A 16,113-nucleotide genomic window follows, 5' to 3' on the forward strand; every position below is an offset into this window, starting at 1 on the left:
TTAGAGGGCCCAGTGATTTGCCTTAATGTGTTTTTATATTTAGAGTATATTAAAGAAAATCCATACAAAAACACATGATTCATAGCCTTCTCTACTAACTCCCTATACATGCTCACCACATGAAATTTTAAATTACCCCTTGATCACAGGTGAAGAACAGAATGCATCGCACAGTTTGCACAAGGTGACAATCAGGTTAATATAAAATATAAATGTACTATAAGCCTAGGAAACTTAGCACAGAATGCATATTATTTCAGTGATGTATTTGTAGAGATACACACACTCGTGAACAGAAATATGAACCACTAATCTTCATTAATGCCGCCATTAAAAATTAGTTCTCTGATGCTATGTAGCCACCTGGAAAATGATTTATGATATAATTTTAAATGGAAAACACACAAACTGAAACTGTACCTAATCTATGTTTGCAGCTCTAGAAAATGATGTGTAAGTATGGACTAGGCTAGAAGGAAACACAGCAAAACTGTTAATGGCTAGTTTTTTCAACACAGAGAATACCTGCTTTCTTTCTGAATTTTTAGTTTGTATTCTCTTTAGTATTGACATCATGCTGTTTGCGTAATAAATACACATAAAAATAAAAGCAATGTGTACAATGGTATTTGGTGGATGTGTGTGTCTGTGTGTGCTTTCCCCCAACATAAAGGAAAAGTTCAATCCCAAATTATCTTGGATGACAACTAGGTTTCTGATGACCAGCTCAGATCAACTGATGGCAGCTGCCTAAAGAGCTATTATTGCAAAGGATTCTGAGGCTCAGCGGGAAACATGATGTCATCAACATGAATATCTGCCATGGGCTTCAGAAGGGGAACAAATGCTCTATGCCAGCTATTTGCCGTCTCTGTCTCAGCACTAATATCAGAAACATGGATCCTGTGGAAGGACCAAGGGTATTCTACGGCTTTCCTTAGAACAATCAACTCAAGAGGCCTTAGCAACTCAAAACATGACATAGCTAATTAGTTCTTATCTAACAGCCAATGTAGAAAAGTCCATGTATACAGTTTTAGAATTTAATATTCTAAAAATAAATTCTTAAAAATGAACGCAGTCACTTCACTGACATGGTTACAGACACATGCTGGGGAATCAGGACAAACATCTACTTAATCTGTCTTATTATTAGGTTGCTGTAATTCCTACTTATTTGCAATAAAATGTTTTCATGTTATTGTCTCTGTGCAGAACAGAAGTCTCCAAAGAGAGAAGAGCCTGAATAAGCATTTATCTACAAAACCCAGGGTGTGGATAGCATCTAAGTTTGGGGTTAATATTTTATTTAATAAATGTCTGCTTCCCTATAAGGTTGTAATTCTGATAACCATTCTCTTCTATGGTAAAGGAGAAAACGGCACTGTTCTGTACTTAGAGTTAATCAACAAGAAATACAGAGTACCAGCTCAAGCCACCGTGGCAGCGTTGACACCGCTGGGCGAGTTCCCTGACCATAAAGGGTTCTCGATTCAGACACTTGAACCTTTGCAAAGCCTCATCGGCTGCTTTCATTCATTTTCTATAAATACACAAAACAACTCAAACTTCAGAAAAGATAGAAAAAGCCTAAAAATAATCCATAGTTGAAAGAGTCAGACTGAAAAAAGAGGAAGCTCTAATTTCCAGCAGGTGTATTGACACCAGTGGGCAGAACCTTGACCATGTGAGAATACGGCAGGCTGGTGTGTCATTTACAGAAAGCTAAAGGCATCAAGTGAAATCACACGTGTATTAGGCATGAGAGGAAAGTTAAAGTAAGCTCTGGGCTCACCTAACCAGCCAGGATAATTGGAAAGTAAACACAGAAGAGCTCTTGTTAGGGGCAAAGTTCAGTTGACATGGGTTGTATGCCAGGAGGAAGGCTCACCAACCCATAGTGAACACCTGGCCTGGAAGAAGCCATCATTTCCAGAATGTTCAGTTTTACCGGGTCTAATGTTCATGCCCAAATGCAGGAGACCACTGCAGCCCCAGAGCAAGGAGAAAAATGGGTGTAGCAAATATTTAGGATGAAGGTCTAGGGAGTTTTGGTTCGAGGCTGTTACATAATCTGTTCTCCCCACAGGTCAAACACTGGCTCTTTCAGATCTCAGATCAAGCATCGCTTCCTTAGCAAGCCTGACCCTAACCCTAACCCAGACCCTGACCCTGACCCTCTAGTATGAAGCTGCATTTCTGCACCATAATCTCTTGTCACACCTGGCATTCAGCGTGGCCTTGATGATCAAAATTATCTCATGAGTTTGTTTACTTGGTCTCCCCGATCTACCTCCCACCCCTCACAACAATTAAGTCCTCTGAGGAGATGGGGCTGTATTTGCCTAGTCCACATCTGCAACTTCAACACAATACCTGGCCTTAGCAGCAGAAGGAAGGAAGGAAGGAAGGAAGGAAGGGAGGGAGGAAGGGAGGGAAGAAGGGCGGGAGGAAGGAACAAACGAACTCAGATGGCAATTCCTCTAATACTATCATGACTGAGTATTTCCCAGAACTCCAAACCTGCCTAGAGACCAGTATATTCCATCAACCTGAAAAGTCTCACAATGCGTAAGCTCTTTAACACATGTTTAATCATTAATTAAATAACACTGGGCAATATATTTATTGCTCTGTGATAGGATGTGTGAGCAGTTTCATGTATCATATACAGAGCATTAAATCAGTCCTGACACAGCCTCATTAGAGACCTACCTGGGTGTCACCATGCTGGGGATGGAGCATGCTTTACCTGCCTGCCCTTCCCCTCTGGTTTTCCCCATTCATTTCATAATGGAATGATCCACTCCTCTTATAAACTTTATAAAATCAGAGTCTGCAGGTTGACGATGAAGCCCACCTAATTCATCTCTGAAACCCTCAACCAAGAACTGAAAGATCCTAGAACTGGGAATGACTGCAAAAGCCTACAAACCCAGCCGCTTTCCTCTCTTCCCATCAATGTTTGGATTTCAGTCATCTAGGATGTTCCTCAATCCTGAGGCTCCTGGAGACAGCCAGTGTGCCCCAGCATGTCAGGACCAAGAAAAGACAACAGGTGAGGCTTCCGAGATGCATTCATGAGGAACTAATTTATGTGCACCTGATCACCTCTGAACTGATCCAAATGTCTGAATCAAATGAGGAGAACTGCTATAAATGAATTAAAATTCATCAGTCACATACACACACACACATGCATACACCAAGCACCAAGCCTTTCCTTGCCTGAGAAAGGTTTTTAAGGAGGGATAAATTAGGAGTTTGGGATTAACATTTACATACTACTATATATAAAACAAATAACCAACAAGGACCTACTGTATAACACAGAGAACTGTACTCAGTATTTTGTAATAACCTATTAAGGAAAAGAATCTGGAAAAGAGTTGATACATGTACATGTATAACTGAATCACTTTGCTGTACACCTGAAACTAACACAACATTGTAAATCAACTATATTTCAATTTATAAAATAAAATTTAGTTCAAAACAGAACTGTTAAAATTTTTTTTTAAAGTTTAAAGAAAGGTTTTTAAAATGTAGATTACTGGCTATTTCCTACACTCATGTGAAATATGCTTTATTTGAAGAATATATTTCTAAAACTCTCAGTGGTGCATTAAAGTGACATTTGCCCAGATCACAGAACTTTTTGTCTCAAAATACCCAAAGGGATTACTCACTCTCAGAATGTAGTCAGCACACATTAGTGTTTATAAAGCATTCCATTATAGCAGCATCTCTCAAATGAAAAGGTAGAGCACACTATTATCAATATTAAAACCATCTATCTCTTAAAAAGGTTACATAGATTTTTTCCCCCACCACTCTGATTCCATCAATGCCAGTGTCAGGTCCATGAAGCGGCCGCTATCATGTAACAGCTTAAATTCATAATTCCCAAATGAACTTTCCTAGTTTTCTATGCTCTCTCAACCCATGCACTTTGCAACTCATTTACTAGAACATCAGCTAGGAAAAGGCTTGGAGTGATCAGACATATCCAAAGAAATCTTCCCACTGAGCTAAAATACTGCAAATGAGTTTTTAAATATGAAGCAATAGTGAGGTTCTATTAAGATGGACACCTTCTAGGTCATTTCAGCTAAAATAAGCCTCCTTACCATCAATGTTATAAAAACAACAGCAGAAGCAGCAGCTACTATAACTACCCCATACATGAGGCATTAGGTGTATCAGACATCACGCACCAACCACTTTAAGTGTATCTGTTGTTTAATCCTCATAACCCTATAAGGTAGGTATTATTAGAAGCCTCATTCACTGACGGGTAAACTAAGGCACAGAAAGTTTAAGTAACTTGTCCAGCAGCACACAGTCAATATGTAGCAGAGACAAGATTCAGGCCCAACAGCCCAACTCCACGTTCTTGATCTTTATGCAACCTTGTCCCCCAGTTTCTGTCACTTCATCTCCTGCTTCACGGTATCTAGTCCTAAAACATGCAGCGTTGCAAAGGGTCCTTCAGCAAAGTTCCAGGAGGCCACACGCTATGAAAGGAACAGAGATAAACAGTGCAGATCTCTCCTGGTGACCTCCACAAGCCTTTGAGGGTCACTTCTTCTCCATCCTTCCAGACTCAGATCACATTTTCCCTCGCATCAGCCTAAAACAGAACTCACCTGCCTTTAAAATCCTCTCTGCTCCCAAGAGGGTACCACTAATAATCTGTTCACAAAGATGGATCTTGACTCTCCAAGGAGATAAGCTTTTTGAAACTAGGAACCACTTCTACTTTCTCTATTGCCCCGTATAAACAGGAAATCATAGCTAATCGTTCCTTTTTTCTTTCTTTCTTTTTTTTTGCAATCAGAAATGTAGGCATGTGAACCCAATACAGACATTGATTAGTTGTCACCTTCCAAAGACAGCCTTCCAAAGTATTCTTTCATCAATATATATTTAGGGAACATTGTCAGGTTTCCCCCAGGAGTGGCTGGGCTTTCATCAAATTATACTGTAATCACCAAGAAAGTGCTAAATTCAGCACAATCAATAGAACGTGTACATGACCAATATCCACTTTCTGCCCTCAAGACTTACTTAAAAATGCAAAAGGGAAAAACACCTTAAAAGTGAAAGTAAAAATCTAAAATTTAAAAAAAAAGGAAGATGATGTCTCATCTCTAAAAAGAACGGCCTCAAGGTGGGTAAAAAGGACTGAATTTGATAAATTTTATTGCTCCCTAAAATGTGTCTCCAGTTAGTTTTTGAAATACTGTCATTTAGTACCAGCTCCTACCCATGCTTCCTGCCCTACCCCCTTCTTACTCTTATTCTGGTTGGAAGAAAATATAGAACAAAACATCAGCAGTGCAGAGGGGCTTGATCTCTGGGGAAAAGCTCCCATAACACTGTGGGCACTCACTTCCCCAAACCTCTGCAGGCTTACTCATTACCAAGTAGCCAGACTCCCTCTTTTCCTTGAATAACAGGAATGTATAAAGTACTTATTACATACAAGGCACTCTGCAGGGATTATTATTAATAGTCACAGCACCCCAAGGTAAGTATTTTCATCTCCATTTTACAAATAATGAACCCAAGCTTTGGAGATGATGAAGTCCTACAAATGGCAGAGCTGATATTTGAGCCCAAGTTTGTCTGAATTCCAAACCCTGGCTCTTCCCAGTAACTGGGTCATGGTGAGTTAAGGGAGCCACAGAGTGGGGTTCCATAGCCAGCCTCCTGGGGTGGAGGTTTCTGAAGTGGTCCCACCCCACGCCTACCTCATCCGAGGTGACCTCCAGGAAGGCCCACTGAGTAGATAGAATCTTGGTAACTTTTCTCTCCTTAATCATATCAACTACCAGGCACTGTAGTGCCACTGCAGTGTTTCCAGATCTCTAACAGAGAAGATGTTTGGCTGGTAAAATCTGATAATAAATACCAGAGACTTTTTAAAAGCTTTAAAATGTTAAAGAAATTCAAAGTATTTTTAATATTCTCACGTCCAAGGATGACTTTTTTTAAAATGACATCTTAAATACAACAAAAAAAAGGCCTGTTATCTCACCATCCAATTAACCCTGGAAATATTTTTTCAAGGTATGCCTTTAGGAAATTGTCATTGTGCAGAGAAGCTCGCAATGAAAAGTGACTCAGCCTAGACTAGACCATTTCCAAAAAGTAACCACTAGTAAGTTTCTAATGCTCATTTCCAGAACAAAAAAAAAATATATATATATATATATACACACACACACATTCATATACTAGCACATGGTAACAGTATAAATACGTGTGTATGTAAAAGGGGTGTTGCTCTATACTATTTCATACCATGCTTTATCACATAATGTTGAAAGCAACAATAAAACCAATGTTTTATAAATTCTAAGTCAGTTAGCTCTGACTGATAGCCACTACCAAAAAACAACATTTCAAGGCAGGGGCTGGTTCTCGAACTGGCTAGATTCGGGATGTTATTGCAAACCAAAAAAACTACCAAAATCACACTGACAAGACATCCAGAACTGGTCAGCAAAATATGCATTAAAAAAATAGTTTAGAGCTTCCCTGGTGGCGCAGTGGTTGAGAGTCTGCCTGCCAATGCAGGGCACACGGGTTCGAGCCCTGGTCTGGGAAGATCCCACATGCCGCAGAGCAGCTGGGCCCGTGAGCCACGATTGCTGAGCCTGCGCGTCTGGAGCCTGTGCTCCGCAACAAGAGAGGCCGCGAAAGTGAGAGGCCCGCGCACCGCGATGAAGAGTGGCCCCCGCTTGCCACAACTAGAGAAAGCCCTCGCACAGAAACGAAGACCCAACACAGCCAAAAATAAATAAATTAATTAATTTAAAAAAAAAATAGTTTAACCAAAGCACCAACTTATCTTTCATTACATATGAATGTCTGTAATGTTTCTTATTGGAATGAATGCAGATGACACTAACAAGCATTCTGTCCAAAAGCACAGGACATCAGTTCGCAGGGTGCTAGGGAGCTTACCTTACACCCTCTCCATTCCCACTTCCACCACATCAGCTTCAGCATCTGCTGTCACATCCTACGAGACCACAGGCTTTACGTCCACTAAAGGAGGGTTCCTAGGAGGTATGGCATAAGCAGAATGTCCAGCACAAGTAACTCCAGTTTCTCCAAGACTACATCAAACAGAATATCAACCTCATCTGTATACTGTGGACCCTTAAAAGATCTCATTTGATAAATGAGCCTAATGCTTAGAAATAAATGAGTAACAAAAAAGCACCTAGATTTGATCAATTCCACCACAGGAATTTTACTTGGATTTTGAAATGTCAACATCTGCATGTACTTAAAAGCTTACCTCAATTTAAAAACACAAAAACACTGTGAGGTAGCTCTCCTGTGAACATTTGGGAATTACGCATGGTGTTTAGATGGAAGGGGCCAAAATCTATTACAACAATTACGTGTTTTATGCGTCACTTGGGTCAGATAAAGGAGAGAGACCTTTCCAGAATATCCAGTTTCATGTATTCACAATCTTTGGGCATGAAACTGCTCTAAAGCAATATATTTATCAAGACCATGCCAAATCCATGTCCAGAAGAGGGTCTAGCAGGATTGCAGAGCTTCACCGGTGTGAAAGGTGAAAGGTTTCAACTATGCCTTCACCCTGGGAAGGTGCAGAGCAGCTGCTTCCAACCCCAGGCTGCAGGGAAATTCCTGGAATCTTATTTGGAACAGGTCTTGTAGATTCTCTGGTCTTATGGTTAAACAGCTTCACTGGGAAGCAAGCAGAGTGGAATGGTTGAAATAGCACTGGCTGGAATGGAATAGTAGGAAAAAAAGTAAAATTCCATCCAATTGGGTAACCCTGAACAAGTTATCGGGCCTCTCTGAGTCTCACTGTTTTCTTCTATTAAAAGGGGATGACTCCTACCTAGGATGCTACCTGACAGGATTAGAGTAAATAAGATAATGCTCCCACCTAATAGAAGCTCAGCAATGGCAGGCAGCTAGCACACTAAACGAAATAAATCGCAGCTGAGCCTGTATGTCCTGTAAACTAGGAAAAGCCAAATACTCCTTCCATTAAAGGAAAAAACCACCATCAATGAAAAGCACATATTGGCAACTGAACCCCAAAACTAAGCAATAAATGAGTGATTTAGGATCTTGAGCTCATGGTGACAAAGCTAGAAATGACACATGACTGGAAGTTGGAAAGAAAGTAGTTAATAAAGCAACTGAATATTAATCTGTTATTATGACCAGGGCCACGCCTCTGTGTTTAAACTTTTGTGTGTGTGTGTGTGTGTCACACAAAGAGCTCATGACATTTAAAAACAATTCCTCATGTACCTCTTCAGCTCTGCTATGTCTTCTTGTTCAAATATTAACACAGGAAACTTCCTGAGAGCCTTCTTTCTCACTCTTAGCTAAAGCTAAGTACCTCTGTGCCAGCTCACCTGAGATTAAAGAGAGTGAAAGAAATGTCAGAGAAATTCTACCTGTTTCAACAGGCCTAAAATGCTGAAGGCAACTTTGGCCAAGGATTCCTAACCAGATCCAAAACACTAAACTATGTAGAAAGAAAGTGCATGACAAACAAAAGAGGAGATAAGGAAAATGGGGGTAAAGAGTCTGAGAAGATGGAGATAGTGAATTACAGGGCCTGGTCCAGCAACAGACAAGAGACTACAGGACAGGGCTTCCCTGGTGGCGCAGTGGTTGAGAATCTGCCTGCCAATGCAGGGGACACGGGTTCGAGCCTTGGTCTGGGAAGATCCCATATGCCGCGGAGTAACTGGGCCCGTGAGCCACAATTACTGAGCCTGCGCGTCTGGAGCCTGTGTTCCGCAACAAGAGAGGCCGCGATAGTGAGAGGCCCGCGCACCGCAATGAAGAGCGGCCCCCATTTGCCGCAACTACAGAAAGCCCTCGCACAGAAACGAAGACCCAACACAGCCATAAATAAATAAATAAATAAATAAAATTTAAAAAAAAAAAAAAAAAGAAACTACAGGACAAAGAGTAACAGATACATTTTACCTGACAGATTGGGGCAGATTTTGTTACCAACATGTGAGGGTAAAGAAGCCTCCAGCATCTCTGGGCCCCAGGTGGTTCATGAAGGGCCATCAGGAGGTGAAAGGGCTGACCCTAAAGGCATTTCCAAACTACAAACCTAGAAAGCTAAGCTAATTTTATACATTTATATATAATCTTTCACATCAGGCAAGACTATCATAGCAATAATGTTAGCTACTGTTCACGTAATACAATGTTCTTTTCTGACGTACTACCTAAGTTCTCAGACTAACCCTCAACATCTTTCATAATGCTAAAAATAGTCCTCCCCACAACCAAAAGGTATTACACAATCATTATTTTTGTTTGTTTCTAGTTTGGTTTGGGTTTTGCGGGGGAGGAGTGGTTGTTTTGTTTGTCTTTTGTGAGTTTTTTGGGTTTTGCTTCTTGGATCTGAACATGGTCACAGTCACACAAAGTTGAATACTTTCTTTCGGGTTTTCCTGATCAGTTCACAGCTCTCATGAACATCCTCTTTTATTAGCTGACTTTTAATGGACAAAACAGGCTATTCTAAACTTTCAGTTCCTCAAAAGCATCCATCCATCAGTTTCTCAAAACAACCTCTCTGATCCTTCCAAATCTTCCTCCTGGCTGACGTGCGTGCCCAACCTTCCTGCTAAGCGCTGGCAGCCCTGCCCTTGGAGGCACCCTTCACTACTTAACCCCTACCACCCGCTGTGCCGTATCCTTAACTAACAGCACACTTTATTGTACTCACCTGTCAAGCTGTCTGACTTCCCCTCTAGGCTCTAAGGAGACAGAGCTCTCTGCTTTATTCACAAGGAAAACTCTAGCACACAGCATGGATAATACACAATTAATAGCTTTTGGATAAAAGAACAAATAGTTATGTATTTCAGGTACTTTCTAACACATGTTTTAAACAAGCCATCAGCTTAACTCTGAGCACCTAAGAAAACCTGTATCTTCTATACAAATGAATCTTGTAACATCTGTATCGGTAGCAGCTACAAAACAGCCCTGGCCAATCTACATGGTATGTACTATCTACCTATATGTATGCATATGTGTATGCATGCATGTATGTATGTGTATGTGTGTGTATCTGTGTGTATGTATGTATATGTACACATACGGCCAATCTACATGATATGATTCATTTACCATAAACATGATACACATAAATGATAAATGAGTGTTTTTAATAATACAACATAACAAATTAAGAGGAAAGACGGTAAGGCATTTTAACTTGTGACAATAAGATGGGCTCAAAATCTGAAGACCAGCTTTCAGCAAGCCCCTTGTCACTCTCCTGCCTGGCCTGCTTTCCACACTGAGGGCCTACTCCCACGGGCCAGAGCTCAGGCTGTCAAACACGCAAAGGCCAGAGTGGAGGATTCACCTCCACCCTCTGAAGAAAGTGTAGAAGTAAACCTTTTTCATCTTTCACGTCAAAGGAATTGGAATGCGTTGCTATCCTGCCTACTCAGGAGAAATGCCCACATTTCCTCCGTGACCTGCTTCTCACTTACCACACTGCTTGGGAGACAGCATTATTCAACTGCTGATAGTATTCCCCCACTGAATTATTCAGTTCTCCTATCAGCTGCATTATTCTATCAGTCTACCCAAATCTCTACCTTGGAGTCATCCACACATTTCAAACTCACAACATCCACGAAACTCAGGATTATTCTCTAGAAAACCGTCTTCTCTAGTCCTGACTTGTGTTACTGGCACCAACCTGGAGGCCCAAGACACAAACCTCAGCCCCAGCAATCTCTCTCTCGCCACCCACATCCACCTGGTCACCTCTGTAACCGCCCAGATCTCTCTCAGATCCTTCCACACCTCTGCTTCCCTACTGCCTTACACTAAGCCCTATAACCTCACTCCTAAACTATGTATGGTAACATCTTAACTCCTCTCTTGCCAACTCACTGCCAGAATTGGTGCATCTAACTCTGTTCACCTGTAACATTGCAGAGCAAGTTTTCCCTTCCTAGTCTGTAGGGATCACATCTGGCTGGTCCCCACTGCATTTCCTTCCAGTGCCTAACATGAATGCTTAGCACAACCAAGCAGGCAAAAATGACCATATGAATGAATGAACGCATGAGTGAGACAGCCAGTACTCTCAGAATTACATTCTACTGCTTGCCATAACTCAAATTAACGTTTGTCTAAATATCTGTCTCTGGAGAAGAGGTAAATGAGGTAGGAGAAAGATGGGCCCCTGGGCCAGACAGCTGATGTTTGTTAAGTGGAGTAAAACTGAAGCTTTGTTCTCACCCAGACACTCCAAGGACAAAGCTAGTGGCAGAAGCTGAGCTCTGCTGAAGTAAAGAGATGAGATGACCACTCCTGAGGTCAAGGAAAACTTCCCTGTCTACACACGCGCAGGAAGGCTCCTTGGGGTTCAAAAACAGAGGAGCACCACCCCATAGTGAGTGTGGACATGCACCCACAGGCCTCTGCGGTGAAATCCATCTTAGCAAAAAGATGGGCACATTGGAGCTTCCCTGGTGGCGCAGTGGTTAAGAATCCGCCTGCCAATGCAGGGGACACGGGTTCGAGCCCTGATCTGGGAAGATCCCACATACGGCGAAGCAACTAAGCCCGTGGGCCACAACTACTGAGCCTGCACTCTAGAGCCCACGAGTCACAACTACTGAGCCCGAGTGCCACAACTACTGAAGCCCGCACGCCTAGAGCCCGTGCTCCACAACAAGAGAAGCTACCGCAATGAGAAGCCCACACACTGCAATGAAGAGTAGCTCCCAGTCGCCGCAACTAGAGAAAAGCCCATGTGCAGCAACGACCCAACACAGCCAAAAATAAAATAAATTTATATATTATAAAAATTTTTTAAAGATGTGCATGCATGTTGGGGAGGGTCCTAGAACAAGTCATATGTGGGAAAGGAAACAAAATAATTGGCCAAAGGTAAACAAAGACCTGAAAGAACTGTCCTATATAAGGGATTTAAATCACCTCTTTACTGCTCTCCTCCTCATTAGAGAAGACGCCATACCCTTTCTCTCTGGGTGTATATTTCTGCCTTGCTTCTAACTTAAATAAACTGTTTCTCTGTGTGCTCTCACATACATTATGCTGTGTCTCTAATAATAAACTTTGCACCTGTTTTTACAGTTTTTGCCTCCTTGAAACATTCTTGCTTTCAGTGGGGGTTAAGAGCCAGGGCCACTTTGCTTCTAGGTGGTCTGGTGGCTAGGATTCCTGGTTTTCTTCCAGGCTACCCAGGTCCAGGTCCTGGGCAGGAAACTAAGATCTCTCTTCAGGACAGCTCACTGCTGTCTCTCCGAGATCATAAAGAATTAGTAATCTGAGGCTCACACCCAAAGGCAAACCATCATTCTACACACTGACACATGTACTCATATCTACAGCTATAGATTCTTTTCATGCTGCCTCGCAAGATGGAGCTATTCCATGATAAAATGTACAGAACTGTGGAGAATGATTTTTTTCAGAAAGAAAAAAAAACTGAAAATGCAAAGTACAGTTCTTCTAGATACCTTCCAGGACACGATGAACAAACGCACCATCATCTTCAAGTCCTCTGTGGCCTGGAGAGGGGGTTGGCCTTTAGAAGAGAGGTCCCTGTGCTAATAACCTGATCAAATCCCAGTATTCCGAAGCAAGGCCACCTTCCACAATCATGCCCTGGGGAAATCCATGTAAGCCCATCATCATGCTGGGGAAAGAGGTGCTCCATGTTATGTAATCATATATACACAATCATATCCATTTGCTTATGAAATTCTCAAACTTTGCACTTGGAGTGAATGACAGTAACATTCTTCCTCTCTCATCTGGCAATTTGTCCCTAAAGAATAACTTGTTAACCCCAAGTGGTCAGCAAATAGGGCCATTCCAAGCAGTTCCAGGCCTGCCTTCCAGACCTCTCCCACAAGGCCAACACAAAACAACGACGGTGATGGAAACTCTCCCAGACCTTCCCAGAGAGGGAAGATGGGCGCTGGAACCACACTGCCTGCGCCTGAATCCTGGCTGAACTGCTTTCCAATCATGTGACCTGGGACAACACCTTTGTCTCTCTGTGCCTTAGTTTTCTCATATGTAAATGAAGTGATCTTCATGTCCGTCTCAAAAGTGGACAGGACCTCAGGAAATAGCAACAATTAACAGAAAGGCAGATTAGAAATAGCCCAAGGGGAAAAAAAATAGATAAACAACAAGGTCCTAGTGTATAGCACAGGGAACTATACTCAATATCCTGTAATAAACCATAATGGAAAAGAATATGAAAAATAATATGCATATATATGAACAACTGAATCACTTTGCTGTACATCAGAAACTAACACAGCGTTGTAAATCAATTAAAAAAAAGGAAGAGCCAAAATAAATAAATAAATAAATTATTGGAGTGATAACAGCTCTCTCTCTGGGGTTGTACTGATGATTAAAAGAGTTAATATTTCTTAATCACAATGCCTGGCACCATCTAAGTGCTCCATAAATGTCAGTGATAGTAAGGTAAGTTATATTACAATAATAATACACTAGCCTTAGTACTAATCTTACTCCTCTCCTTTCATCTTCCCAAGGGATTCTATGCCCTACCAGTTCTCTTAAACACTACAAGCAATGGTTCTCAAACTTTATAGCATGCACCAGAATCATCTGGAAGGCTTCTTAAAACACAGATTGCTGTGCCAGAGACACAGAGCTTCTGATTCAGGGGGCCTGGGATGGGGCCTGAGAACACACATTTTTAACAAGTTAATCTCAGGTGCATGGGTGCTGCTTGGTTTGGAAAGACATGTGGAAAAATATTAAGGGGCCTCCCTGCATCAGTGGAGGACAGTGTGTGGGTCCAAACCTCCAAGGCTTTCTATGGCCCTCCACATCCCTAGACCGCCCTTCCCAGACTCTTCCATCTCAATATCTCCACCCACAATTCCAAACTCAGCTCAAGCATCAAGACCTCTGTGCTGGCACCAACACTGTACTATCATCAATGAAATCAGCTCCAAGAGACCAGGAGCTCCCTGGCAATCAGAACCTGGCCTTACTCAGTACATGGGACATAGAAACCCTCAATAAATGGTGACATAGAATGAAAACTGGGACAGCCAACAGTCGAAGGTTTTTCTGGAGAACCAACCAAATTGGAAGGTCTTAAACACCATCAGGGGCCTTCCTCTCAGAACTGTTCACTGGACATGAAGTGCCCTGAGACCCCAATGAGCCCAGGATCCCCTCCACCCCAGGCGGCAGCTTTTCTGCTCAGTGGACCATTGGTCCTTTACCTCCAACCACAACTGTCGCTCCCACTCTTTGAAGGCAACGGAGCTTCATTTTCCGGACTCTCACTGGCATAGGCCCCCATGAGTGCTACAAGCTGCTGGGAAATGCTGAGTGTTCTCAGAGAGAAGGTTGCAATCAGGAAGCATTTTTTTTTTTTTTTTTTTTTTTTTAGGAAGCATTTTTATGTAAGCATTTCTGGTAAATGGCCCAAAAAGATCTCTGCAGAAAGAGATGGCAATCTCCAGCAAATGGCTACAATTTCTTTTTCCATTCTAAATAGGCATTCACTTTCATAGCTAATTTTGTATTATTTTTCTTAACAAGGATCCCCATATTGTTTACCTTTCAGGTCTCACAAAATCTGGATCTGCCGGTTTCATACCTCATGCATACGCTGCTCCTTGGCCCTTCGGCTCTTCTGTGAATTTCTCTAAATCATCACACACCCTGCCCCTTCATTAAAGCATCTTAACCAAGCCAAGCACACTTTTATAAACACCTGCTAGGCAGGATTTCAAATGCTTTTAGAAAGAAGTTCAAGGTGTCTTGTCGATTTCTCTGTCAAATGAAGATAGAGGGAAAAACAAATGTGCCAAGCACGATCCAGGCAGAATATGTACCTGATCCTCCCAACAGAGGCAAAAAGCCCTTCTTCAACAAAAAACACTTTCTTCAACACCTGAAGATGATTTCAATATGAAACCCCTCAATTTTTGTGTGTAATTACCCACAGTTATAAGGAAGGTTTTAAGAAAGCAAGTGCTCTCCATGTCAGGAAATATTATTTAAAATTCTAAGTACTATTTTCATCCTCATCCTATACAGTATAATAATTTTAATTTGAAAATCACTTGTGTGGTTTACATGCACGTAAAGAAACCATCAGTTGAGCTGTTATGGATCATTTACTCAAAAGACTAAATTGGAATTTTAGGATTCCTTCCTAAATAAGCACGTTGACACACTTACACTTCTAGAGATAGATTTAAGGAAAACTATATATATCTTTTAAAATAAATATTCATGATTATAGATTTATACACACACACAAAGTCTTTTCTAGGTGACAAAGGTGGCCTCTATTCACCGGTAAGCTATAAAAGGAAATTAAGATGAAATATGTTAAAGCATATGAATAAGAAAATTAGCTGATACTTCAGCATATGAATAATATGAATATTAGTTGATACTTCAATGTGTAATACACAAGGAATACATATAAAGTTTTACTAATTTGCCCAACTTGGCTATATTAGGTCCTTAAAAATATGTTAAGGAGGATACATAATAAATTTTATGTTTTTTAAAATAGCTGTTCATCTTCTTGTCCCAGATTGGTTTCAGTTTAACAAGGAGAATGAAAACAAACAATGCTCGTTTTATTCATGATGGTTACTTTAACTCTCAGGACGTGGATTGTTTAGTGAACATAAATTTGAATTATTTCCATTAAATCTGCAGATTTACACTATCTGTCTCACAGTAACTTGGAATAGTGAAAAAGCATGGGTTCTGCACTCAGAAATATCCATACTCAACTCCCAGGTCCACCAGTTACTGTGAACAAATTCCTGGATTCTTCCCTGCCTCAGTTTCTCATCTGTACAGAGGAAGTAACACCTACTTTGCATATTTTATGCAACTTTTTAAGTGAAGTGACCAGCATGGTGTTTGGCACAGAGTTGATTCTTACTAACCTTAGTCTAAGGATGGTTTGGATAATCCTTGTCACTCTGGATGAGAGACCAGGCTAATGATAAATATTCTCCAAAGATTTTCATTTTCCCTGCATTTAAAATGCTT

At 41.3% G+C, this 16,113-nt stretch overlaps 1 protein-coding gene across 15 annotated transcripts in view; it reads right to left on the reverse strand.

Annotated features, from left to right (window-relative positions):
• Positions 1-16,113, reverse strand: part of MCTP2 (multiple C2 and transmembrane domain containing 2) — a 259,511-nt gene that overhangs the window by 242,159 nt on the left and 1,239 nt on the right. The gene's annotated exons all lie outside the window — the stretch shown is intronic.

This window comes from Balaenoptera physalus (assembly GCF_965194825.1).
Source record: "Balaenoptera physalus genome assembly, chromosome: 2".
Taxonomy (NCBI): domain Eukaryota; kingdom Metazoa; phylum Chordata; class Mammalia; order Artiodactyla; family Balaenopteridae; genus Balaenoptera; species Balaenoptera physalus.